Here is a 13486-nt window from a genome sequence, read left to right as displayed (position 1 = left end):
CTAGCCCGTCTTAATTGTTATATATTTCGATTATATCTTTAGGGACATAAACGTTGACGACACAACAATTAATAGGATTAGATTAGATTGAAAAACACTCAATTACGATGTTCTATGAAAAACAACCTACCAGCAAAAATATCTATTCAGACAAGAGAATATTATAGAAACAATACGACAGTCTTTATCCATAATTTATGACCATAGCAAAACAATTTAAAGATTCAAATATGAATGAGTGATTGTTTAGATGCCAATGTTCATAGGTAGTAACTAACATCTGGTTTAAAAGCAATATCTTTAAAGACGAGTCTAGACCGATTACATCAAATCTATTTTCTCGCAATCGGTCGGCAGAATCTCTATTTAAGCGCTCTAAAGTGATCAGAATTATGCCTAATGGAACAACTAATATTTTCTGATTGAATTTCTCAACTGCTTTCAAAGTTAAACCGTAATCTTGTAACGTCTTTGCCTTGGTCTACAAATTTTTATTTCAGCAATTAGATTTTGAAGTAGATCTGATATTCAACCGACCTGGTCTAAATTCTATATGATCTACATTAAATTATTCCTTATTGATCTACTCTTTACAGATCAAAGCTTTTTTATACATTAAAACCCCAATCGGCCCACCCGTCACAAAACCATTCTTTGAGAACGCCGATCAATCATAATGTTTATTTACAAAATTCTACTAGTAGCAGCTAATCCGAGTGACGTACGTATGGGTAACAACACGAACCAAAAACATCATCTCACGTGGCATACCGTAACATGTTTAAAAACACCAAATAATCCCACCTTATGAATCAACAGTACTTGAGCGTATGCACAATATCAGCCGTTTGGACTCGGGCCAACAACCATTTTTCAGCTTTAGATCTGGGACGGACTGGACGAATTTCCGACAGTTTTCTTTTCCACTGTGCTTGATGGAATTTTGACAGAGTCCCGTGATTCCTGTCAAAATGTCGAGGTTACTGAACTGTTTAATGATGGACCGTTCGGAATAGGCCAGGTATTTTCGTTTGTCCGCGAAATTGGTTTGCGCAAACGATCGTCATTTTTTATTGTTTACGTCTTTACTGGCGTTAGCGATTTCTAAAGTAATTTTTGGTTGCCAATTTGAAATTGTATTGTGCCAGTTTTTTTTGGTGTGCGTTAGATTTTACTTTTTCTAGTCTTTTTGTAAGATATTTAGGCGTTGAGTCATACTTAATGGCTTAGCCTTCACTTGTAATTGAACTGGAAAATCAGCAGGGGTTAAATTCTATTTTATTCTTCTAGCTTCCAAAGCCTATATCTTTTAAGTGAAATCAATAGCTTTTCTTTACAAAACACTTTGCCGTTTTGTTTTATCTTTGCATCACAGCTATCGAAATCGTCTCACCTTGTGCTCTCACCCTTACGTTGCATACGATCAGATGCGTTTAGTAAAACATCTTCATTGGCGCCCACACGCCGCGTATAATCATCATGTTTATTACATTTAAATGTTTATTTTGTCGTTTGTTGGTCATGCCCTCGTGTCCTTCGCTACACAAGATCAACAGATCGACGCACATTACTGTGCAATTCATTTGATGATACAATTTATATGGGGATTCTTCAAACATATGACTTCTAATTTGATATTTTAAATGCGTTTTCGTGTTTTGGTCAGTGAACTTTGTCATTGCGAACGTTTCCTTGAGAACGTCATTTGTTGAATTAACGATTTAATGGGTGCTTATTATGGATGTTTCTTGCACCATTTTTTGTTTATGATATTTTTCTTAGTTATTTCGCGTGGGATCTGTTATTGCTAACAAATAACTAATCTTGGATGTTTAAGTCAGAAATGCAATATAAACATTGGTCTTGTTTGTAATATTTGTGTCTTATGTGACAGTTTTATTTTAGTTGTGAAAATATTTGCAAAAGAGACACCTTAAGCCCACAGTAGTAATTATATAAATATGTGTTTGGAAATGAAAATAAATAAAATGCCATGAATATCTAATTTTTTACCGACTGTTTTATGTTCAGTCCTCAATTGATATCATTGATATCATATGATAGTAGAATTATTTCTAATACGGCCAAAGTACTTAAATTTTGACATGCTCCTCTAGTTATGTAGTAGTAACTATAACTTTACCACACACAACTGTAACTGCAATGGAACTGAAATTTAGCAGCAGCGTAGTTGCGGCGAGCATTCCGTCTGCCGTAGTCCTTTAGCGCGTATTCAGGATACATTCTGCTAGACATACCATTTAATTTAATGTAAATGTAATTTGTAATTATGTTGAGCTGTTTATCGTCAGACATAATGTTACTGCATCATTCCTTTTAAGGATAATGCCAATAGAAGAATCCAAGGCCTTTTTAAAGGAGTACACGAGGATAAAAGCCTATCATGCAGAGGCCTTGTTTGTTAACTTAAATTTTAAATATGAAGGAGCATCTATCAAGGATCGTTCATCTCCGCTCTACGAGAAAACAGACGTAAGGCCAAAAGATGCAGGCTATTGTATAATGAGATGCTATGTGGCCCATTACCTAAGATTTGCCGGAAAACTGTTCGGCTAGCCGAGTGGTAAAGCTTCGATTTCCGCGTTGGAAAAGTATTCGTGTAATGTACAAATGCTTGTTCTCTGTCTGAATGTCTTGGGCGACTTGAATGTTTGTCAAACCCCGGCGACACAAGGATTCGATTTCTTAGAGCGGGAGTTGTTTTTATACAAGAGAAATGCAAGAGGTTTTTATACAATAATTATGATCAGAAATAGAATTCGGAAAAGTTCATTCATTTCCTAAAATAAGGAATTTCTATAGAAAACAGTGAGTGACGTGTCTCACTAATTATTTTTATTCTGACTGCAGCTGTAATGTCTCTTCACCCACGTTCAAAATCTAAAGAATGTCGAGTGTCACTCATTACTTGGTACTATTCGTCAGTGGCAGGTGGCCTAGGTCTTAACGAGAACTATAACGACATATAATATAAGTATAATTAGTTGTATATGATACCTAAATATTTTATGTCCCGCTGACTAACACATTCTGACAATTCATAGCTTAGAATAGAATTGATTCTTGACAGAAACGTTTTGCGAAAATTTAACGATTTCACGACTGTATTATTATAATTTGTTAGCTGTTTATTAGATATTGATATGTGGTGTTTATTGCTTTGAAAATATTCTGAAAGGTAAGAATTCATTTGTACTTAAATAATAAACGGTTTTTTTCTTTGAAAGCAGTGATAGTTCATTTACTTACGCAGGAAGGTGTTTAAAAACACGTAATTGTGTTTAGTAAACATCAAGCCAATCTATGAATTATAGATTGGCATTTATTATTTATATTTATAGGCAATTTAACAATTCCTCATCAACCGGATATTTTTTTGACCCAGTGTAAATCCTCGTGTACGTTTTTCCCCTTTCCACTAAGTCATAATGATAAAATTCACTTTAAGTACTAGCTACGTCTTTATATGTCTGTTTGTCCTGTAAATTCAATTTAAAATTGTCGGAGAAAGCATTACATTCATGGACATTTAGCCGTCTTTTGTGAATCGACTACCCTATAAATCTTCAGAATCTGACTAACAATGCTTATACTGGTTAACAATAATCTCACAATCACGTTATTCCGTTTAATATTCACGTTTTCCTAGCCATATATTATGCTATCTTCATACCACTTAATAGCTTCAATAAACGTCCATAAAATGACATTTACTGCGCGAAACTAACCGTCATGGTACTCCAACCATTTATTATTCTCTGAACATTTAATTAAATAACTTATATGCATGTAAACTTTTCGAATTAAAGGATATTAAACCTTAACTTAAATGTTATATGATCGATATTAGTCTGCGTTTGGTTTGAAGAATTATTTTATCGAATTATGCGTTTCATTGGTTTTCTTGAAATGTTTTTGATGTGTTTCTTGATGCTTTGAGTGCATGCCGAAACGTTTTGAATGTTTATGTGATATTTGTGGTTGAAGTTACAGACTTAAAATCGAATGCAAAAATAATTATAAGGTCTAGAAGTAAGTAAACATTACAAAACTTACATTTCAAAATGTGAAGTTTTCTGTTGAAGATATGAATATTTTTAAAATTTTAAATATGAAACAGTGAATGTATATTTTTTTTAAATTAAATTTAATTATTATTTCCAAAAAAAAAATCAACAACAATCTTTTTTAAGGCTTAACAAAGCCTACAAATTTTTTACGACTATTTAAACAAGCTTTTTAGTCAAAACACGGAACCCTATTTTCAGGGCGATAAAAAGTACTCTATTATTAAAGAATATGTTCTCGATTTTAATGTTACCCAATAACCTGGTTCTTAGAATGGGAGATGAATCTATAATACATAAGAATCGTGTTTCTCTGAGTATTTTATTGAACAATAAAACTTTGGAATTTATATATTGGCATTAAATCGTTTTCTTTCCCCTTACTGTGTATCATATCATGAATATTAAAGGTAATGTTCTTATCTCAAGATTTGTGAACCTGCTTATACGTATTTATTTATACTTGTATAAAATTTATGAGTTTTGTTCGTCTCCTACTTGATTTTTTAAACTTACGACGCAAAAACAACATGGTACCGATGAATTGACGTGTTTGTGTCTGTCAGTGTTAGTCTGTTTGGCATCGTAACCTAAAAGGAAGAACCAATTTTGAACGTGCCTTTCAAATATACTAGAATTTAGTAAATCTGTTATTTTCATCGTCAGAAAAGCTTTACATTTTATGCCCTGTGTTAAAGTATCTTAGTAACATACCTGTATGATAAATTCAATAACTGTCGTTGCTTATGGTACTTTATATTGAAAATCCAATCAACGATACCAAGAACCAATTCGAATTCATCCTAAATATAAACCTAGAAACCGACAATCCCAAGAACATTGCCCACATACAAGTTAGAACTAGACGAAAATGACATACGAATATTAACATTAGTGAGTCAAAGGTTTAAAAATAAAACAAACTCGGTTAAAACATGAACCGTGAGCACTGAGCTTATCCACTCCTGTTAGTCTTTATTCAGGGATTAAACTAATTATGTAGAGTTTTAATATGTATTTAAAAGTGAGGTATGAATGTGAATGTGAATTTAAAGTCAGGTAACGAAGTGAATGACAAATGGGATTACGGATGAATTGAACTTTGTTGGATATTTTTAGTTAGTTATAGGCTGAACATATTTTGAAACAACTATCACCAAAAACTAAAGATGTTCGCTGTGTTTCTGTTGCTTCTGTTGGTGAATTATTTTTTTAAAGAGTAACATCGTCAACTTGGCCAATTTTAACTTTATAATTTGCTGGTGGACATGATTCGTGTTTAATTTTATGTATGTACCCAAAAAGAGGTTAAGTCAAACCAAAACCTAGTAAAATAATATAAATACAATGGTACTCATTGTTTCAAACGAATCTCTTAAGTCTAAATGAAAGATATTCCAATATCTCCACATCATCCCACTTTAACTAAAAGCTATTCGTGTATCAAAATCTAAAATAAAAACATTCATCGTTACAATAACCCATATCTGTCAATAATTATGCAACGTTCTGAATGAAAAATATTATAATTGTTCAGATAATGCGGCGTGCACGGCCCAGTTTCGTTTATAAACCCTTTAATCTGCCTCTGGTATACGTCTGTGCTTATCCCGTAATATATGTGAGCGATTAACATTATTATAATATTAAGTCTTGTGTTACATGGATGGAGTACGGTATAGTTGTATGGACTTGAAAAGAGACGATGCCCCTTGAGTTTATTTCGAAGTTTCTTCTCAGAGAAGCTAGTTGGGTTATAGAGATTGCTTGATCGGTTAACTGCAAATACATAAGTTTAAGATAATATTTTTTATTACACGACTTTCACACAACACCATCTAGACTCAAACAAAACAAAACTTGTGACGTAACGATATCGTAAAGTTTATACCATATTGTGACTTCACACGTCATTTCCATTCACCAGAACTTGATCAGTTTATGTTTGCGGGTCAAAATAAAGAATACATATCCATTATTATGCATTAAACTACAAGACGGAAACCGAAAAAGAAAATTCGATGGACATCGTCGTCCCTACAATGAAACTCAAATCAATATTTAGATGACTGGCTTTTAAGAGTATTTAAGGGTTAACCATATTAATATCGAATTTGTTTGTAATTACGTAATAGTGTTCTCTAAAATGTATTTAGTTCAAAAACACATACCATGACAGTGAACGGTTAGCGTGAATCAGGGAATTTAATTATAATTATTAATTAACGAGTGCGGGTGGGTTACAGAGTGCGGTGCAATTAAAATGTAATACGAACGCATTGTGTAGAATGGCGGTTTGTTTGACAACTATAGTGGCGGAAAAAGCTAAATTATTATGGTTGAAATAGAAAACTGGGGATAATTATAGATGCATCGGTATATCAATAGATTACATTTGTTTGAGTTTTTTAGGAACAAATTTACTGCTTTAAAAAGGATAATATTTCTTTTGAAATCAAAATTTCGCTAGTATAATTGCACGGTCCCAATGTTGTTCCTATAACCGGCTAGAAACTCGAGTTTCTTTTTGCCTAGACCAAGTAAGTAAAAAAAAGTATCGGTAACCAATTCAATTCAGTTTATAAAAGCACTTTTTCATTCATTCCGTTAACAATATTAAACGGTAAATTGTAGCTTCAAATTGTATTTAAGTCCAGCGATGCTAACGAATTCATTCACAATACAATTCGCCGTACAAAATGGTTGAATCAATCATATTTATTCCATTGCTTTTATCGTTTGAAACCGTCTTATCGTTTCTGTTCACTGGAATTAATTAAACGTAGTTCGTTTATAGTAAAGTACGCTTTGTTTCGTTTCCAACTTGGTCATTTACGATATTCTTCATAAATTGTGACGTAATTTTGAGGAGGAAGCGATTTAAAACTGTTTTGTCGGCTACGTTTGGTTGAGTGTGTTACTTATCCACTAATACTTTAAGTGCGTATCTATAAGTTGTGAGTGAGTACATAATTAGTAAATAAACAAAAAAAGCCTAACTTCTAACTTCAGCTATTTCTGGAATTTAAATTAGATATTAGATTTTGAGACTTTTGATATCCATAATTAATTATATTTATCAACAGCTTTTGGATACCACCAATTTACTTTTAAACTAAATAATTTCAAACTTAATTAAGGCCCTAAAACTTTGATGAAGTAGTTTTCCAGGCACTACATCGTTTTGAATTAACGTTCAACTGCTACAGTTTCTATATATAGCAACATTTTCAAGTTTAGACGATTATATTTTGAACATAATAGTCACGAATTCACTAATAAAGCCCAACTCAACTCAACCCTTAAACCGCCCACCACACTATTAAAACCGCTTTAAGTCTAACCACAAACAACCCTTGAACACTGAACACTAGTTTTAATTAAATCAGCGTCTTTTCCTCATAAATCTAAGCTGAAAGCCGAGACTCCCAATCAGGTCCATTCCAAGATCTCCGACATTTCCCCCCCAACAATACAAATTCCTACCGTAATTGTCAAAACTCCTAACGCTTGCGCCCAGATGAAAACTTTCGAATCTTATTGTTCGAGAAACTTCCAGCTTATTGGTATTCGTTTCTTCGTCCGAGTTTCTTAGATATTACTCGTACTATTTAATTATAGGACCTATATTAAAGAGGGCCTTTCTTCGCCAAAGGGCTGATGAAGGATATTTATTGAAAGTTTTCTCGATGGAGTTTTATTTGAGGAGTTTGATTCGCTTTTGTAGATGCGGCTCGTGTGTCGTGTGGATACCAGAAATGCTTGTGTCTCTTATGGAGTTTAAGATAACTACATTCTAGATTTGTTCCAAATATGTTTGGTTGTTTATTTGTAACAGTTTTAAGAGAAATAATTACTTTTTATGCGTTTTTGATTACCGAACCTATCCTGTCTTTACTTAAGTTACAATTTATTATACCGCTACACATATAAAAAGAAAGAAAATATAATGTTTATATGCGTTTTACGTCCTAACCTTGTAAACAATTGATGCTTGAAATATCTATATTGTATTTGGTTTTTTTTACAAGTAATGAACATTTTGTTCTGCATACTGCTCTGTAATACTATGTCTTAAAGAATGGATGGAATGTAAATAGCAGTTGTATTATCCTGGCGGAAAATCCTTTACAATATTGTATGTTCTAAGTTTTGTGGATAGTCTATTTCCAATTTTACGAGACTCAAGTTTCCTTGCGTGACAAAGCAAGCCATACGAGAATAAATTTTCGATATTTGATAGTTTTATATTCTTCGAACTTCGTCTATAATATACAAGGAACACATAAACGCCTATTTCTCCGATATAACCCTGTCTTATAGTTCCCAAGTGGCACTTGTAAAATTTTGTCGGAACTCGTAACTTGTAACATCGACTCCACATCATTGCCAACATAAGGACAATATTTTCACCCCTAATGTTGTAGCACCAAGGTCGATTTTTGTGGATTTATTTTCGCTTGTGTTATTTGGTTTACTGTACATTGTAAATCAGCGCCCCCTGGCGGCGTAACTGTCGTTATTTAAGAGTGTTTTGTGTGTCAGGAGCCTTAAATGTATTCGATTACTGTTTTGGAAAATTATTGCTTTTGAGTTTTCCGTCCTATGCGACTGTCTTAAGCATGGAGTAGGCATACTAGGCATGTCGACTATTTATTGTAGTTTTTATGACCTTATCTATGAACCTGTAGGCAATAAATTTGTATGTGAAAGTAGATAAGGGCTGAAAAGAGTTGAAACATGTTGAAAGATATTTCTGACGTTTAATTTGTTACCGCCGATTTTTGGATTAGCGCAGTCAATTCGTTTGCTTTCATTCAATTTATAATGATGCGCTATCCTCGATACAACAATAATAATGTATAACAAATATTGTTGACATATTTATTTTGTAAAGAATAACTGCGTTTTCACCCTTCTGAATGACATTGGCTACTTGTAATTTGATTTTGAAGTACTTTCCCATGTAGTAAAGGAACAAGCATTGATCTCCACGCATGCCAATATATTACTTCTTTCACATAAATACTTTATTTTTAGCTAATTCTTAAATAGGTCTTAAAAATCCTAGTTGCTTGCTTTCAATTCAAAATGTACGTATCTACATCGAATGCTGACTAAGCTTCGCATGGAATACAAAAGAAGGGCTGTTAAAACTAGATAAAATCGACTTTTCTGTCGTAAAATCGTAACTTTTGTCGCAAAAGGGTACTCTTTTACTTTCTTACGTCAGTAAAAAGGTTGTTATTAGTAGCCATCCTTTCTGGCCAATCGGGTTCCAAATATCGAAGGTTTTCGTAATTTCCAAAGAAGCTTTTTCCTGTGTTTGTATAGGTTTTTAATAGATTGGAAAGATATAATAATGTGTTCAGATACTCTCTTAAAGGTTTCGATTTTCCTTTGTTCGATTCTGGATGTTTAGCTTTCATGTTCTTGAGTACCTAATGTAATTTTGATTTACAAAGAATGAAGTAGTTTTTATAGTGGTAAAATACCATTATGTGTACCAAGTAATCAGTGAAATGGTGAAGATTATTTTCGGACATATCACTTTGTCAACTAAGGAAAAGAAGGTCGTTTTGGTCTTGCGGTTTTGAATGTGTTTGTTATTTGTTTGTATTTTGTCAATGCTCGAACCTTCTCTATACGGGAAGAGGCCTGTGCCCAACAGTGGGACTTATATAGGCTGTTATTAATGAAAATGAGTAATAAAATTTTATCTCGACCTTAGAACACCCTTACCTTCCAAAGGTCATAGAAACATTCGTTCCTTTCAAATCGCTCTCTCAGCTACATCATTCCACAAATCGGGTTGACTAATAGCATTACTTACTTTACACACAGAACGAACTCTTCTCTCTTTATAGCACTACAGTGCTTTACAAAACTTTGACACTAAAACGTCTGCACGAAACACGGCTATTTTGATTGTGTTTAGTTTTTATTAACGTTTGGAAGTTGATCTTTATTTTTTGTTTGTTGCACGCGATATTTTAGCTGTACTCCTAATATAAAGCTCTTAAAGATAAACTGTTTTCGTGAAAGCGAGACACAACATGTGTTATCTAGAGCGATGTCCCGCTTCCACAATTGAGAAATGCCTTCTTTAATTTATTATGGTTAGCTTTGATTTTATGTGTCATGATAAGGTAAGCTTGATTTGTAAAGCATATTAAAATTGGATTGTAAATCTTTACTGAGTCACACGGACCGTGACTTTATTTACTAGTACTTATCAGGATTTTACTACTGCTAACCGTTGTAGTCCAAAGACTATGTTTTTGTGTTTCATTAAATTTTGACTTTCCTCACAATTTTGAAGATAAATTATTGATTTTTTAGAAATTCTTATATATTTTTCCTTCTTTTTAAAAAGACTCATCAATGAAGACAGTAGGTTGTCTCATAGAAAGTCCAAACAGACAGTACTTACTCATTTATCTGTATTTAATCACGGCGCTCTGGTTTTGTCGTCTCATAAAAACTCGAGACTCTATAAAATCCTTTTTACACTGACAAACGAGCCGGCCATTTTATTTTGATGGCGCTTTGCATTTTTATGAAGAGTTGACTAAGTATTTGAGTTAGTTGTTAAATAGATGTAAATGTGTGTGAGGTCATTGGCTTTGTTTTGCTCTATGCTAATATTCAAATATTATCTTCTTTGGTTTTTTTCGTATGGGTGATATGTACGCGTTCGGGGTAGTGCCGCCCGTAGGTATATGGCGTGACTTGACACAACCTTAAAAAGGAATATCAGCTGTGCTGTTGGTTTCCTCATGACGTTTTTCTTTAATCAAAAAAATTTGTTACGCCTATTAGATTTGCGGTTATTTCGCCTACGATTGTCCCAAGTCTGGGTTTCTTTGGGCATGTGAATTGAATGTTTGAGAAACCCCGCAAAAAGCAATTATATTCCTGAGTGTTAAAATTATATAAAAAATAAATTGCTCACTCAGACCACATGGACTTAAAACACTAAAAGCTATCATTAAACTATATTTTACAAACTTTCCATTCAATATTTTGTTTACAATTATAGCGGCATGAAATGTAATATGATATAATGCAGTTACTAAACCTGCGTAGGTAGCTCATTACTGTATCCTAGGAACGTGTGTATACCCTGAGTGCCCTTTACAGGGCCGCATCGAGAGCTGTGTAGGATGTAGGTAATTATTAACAGATGAGTGACGTCAGTTTCATGTGTAAGGGTATTTATGGATCAATGCATCTATTGTTAGTTTAGAAATTATTTGATAAATCCGTATTGCAGATTTTTTATGAATTAGGATTTGATTAGTTTTACTATTTCTAGTACTATTGTAATATAATTTGATCGGTTTTGAACATACTAGTGGTAACTCTTGTCTCAAATATTTCACGTCTAAACAACTGAACCGATTTTAATGAAATTTGGTACAGAGATGGAGTTGACCTTGAGAAAGAACATAGGATAGTTTTTATCCCGGACTTTTGAAGAGTTCTCTTGGAAACGCGATATAACCGACCTCGACGCGGGCGAAGCCGCGGGCGAAAAGCTAGCTACAGAAAAAAATATATTTTATCGTCTGTTTAGTCATATTTATTTGCTCCGAATCCAGAAACAAAATCATCCATATGCCTTTTTGACATAAGTAAACTGTTAACAAAACAATCTGCACTCGTGTAAAAGACTCATCACAAACTCAAGACTCAAATAATAATCTCTTCACAGAAAATTGTGTGCCACAAAAATAACTAAAAATAACCTTTTTGTTTCAGGTAAGAATACAATCTAAAAAAAAGCTGATTAATCTTCAAAAACAGTAGAACAATACCTTAACGACCAATGTAAGTAATCAAACATAAATTGTACGAGAGAAATCCTTCAACACGACAACGTATCGTGTGTACTTCGCATTATTTTATATAAAATGGCTATACGTAAAGGGATTCCCTTTATGCGACAGATAAGATGGTCCTAGCCCAAATAAAATGTATTTTTATTTATGTCTACAGCGTGTTGTTTTTACAACAAATAGAAGAAACAAAAAATTGACTGTGATACTGGATATTGTCTATCTTCTTGAATATTTCGGAAGAAAAACACTATATTTCAAATGGTTTAGTTAAATATGGTCGTATATTTTTCCTGCATTGTTGGTCGATTTATACTGTATTTCTTGCTTCTTTTTTAATATTAGACAAACGTACATAAACAATTGTAGTTTCAGAATCAAACATAACCATAAAAGGTTTTATTATTCTCTAAAAGTTATGTAAATCAAAACTTATAATGGACTTAAAAATAATTTACTTAAATTATTAAATGATGTAACGGTTACATGACTTAATAATGAATCAGTCCCACGATAGTTATTATAAAAATTTACTTAAATGTTTCTACGGTTTTCTTGCGCTTGTTTGTTGGGATCGTCCGACTAGTTTCGCGTGAGTGAACGGTTCTTAAATTATTACATAGCAAGTTACTTAAACATATCTTGACCTTTGTACTTCCGGGCAGGTAGACATAAAAAAGATATAAAATATATCAAGTTTAGAAAACTAAATAAATAAATAGAACACGCTATATATTGGTGTCACAAAACTCTGGTTTACGAGTTATAAAACTTTTAGTTTAGTTCCTTATTTCCTTTGTGACTTCTATCCACCTTCTGTTTCCGATTTCTATAATAAAAGTCAACATGTGGTAAGGTCAAATACCGGCTTTTATTAGTTACAGATAAATAAGGTATGTTTTAAAGTAATTAAACTTGGAAGAATATTATATATTGTTGAAATGGTCCATAGGTATAGCCCATAGGTATAGGCCATAGTATAGCCTAAAGAATAAAAACCCTTTTATTTACATCTATACTTATAATAAATCTGTAGAGAGGTCAATTCTGTACATAAAATATATTTAAAAAATAACTATCAAGGGGTGGTTAGGGATCGCTACTGATGCCAAAAATGCAATCAGTAAAATTTTTGTCTGTCTGTCTGTCTGTCTGTCTGTCTGTCTGTCTGTCTGTATATTCGTTATAGAAACAAAAACTACTCGACGGATTTTAACGAAATTTGGCACAATTATTCTTCATACTCTTGGGCAGGTTATAGTATACTTTTCATTACGCTACGACCAATAGGAGCAGAGCAGTGAAGGGAAATATTGGGAAAACGGGGTAAGTTACTCCATTTTTTAAGCTTCCGTCACGTGTGCAGGCTTATAGGTTAAAGCTACATAGAAATCATGTATTACGGAAATATTCTCCCTAAAATTATATAAAAAATATTCCTCGACAGCATATGTCTAACTTTTATGGTTGACTCACAATAACACGTGAAACTCCCGATAGCTTAGCAATTCGGAGATTTCTGATTGTATTCGTCTACTCTAACGTTTACAACACTAT

General features: G+C 33.0%; 1 protein-coding gene across 5 annotated transcripts in view; it reads left to right on the top strand.

The window, feature by feature from the left end:
• Window positions 1-13486, top strand: part of LOC113505570 (heterogeneous nuclear ribonucleoprotein L) — a 396434-nt gene that overhangs the window by 69237 nt on the left and 313711 nt on the right. The gene's annotated exons all lie outside the window — the stretch shown is intronic.

The sequence above is a fragment of the Trichoplusia ni genome, chromosome 26 (assembly GCF_003590095.1).
Source record: "Trichoplusia ni isolate ovarian cell line Hi5 chromosome 26, tn1, whole genome shotgun sequence".
NCBI classification, from domain to species: domain Eukaryota; kingdom Metazoa; phylum Arthropoda; class Insecta; order Lepidoptera; family Noctuidae; genus Trichoplusia; species Trichoplusia ni.
Note: the sequence above shows the minus strand (reverse complement) of the source record. Positions and strands in the feature narration are given on the sequence as shown.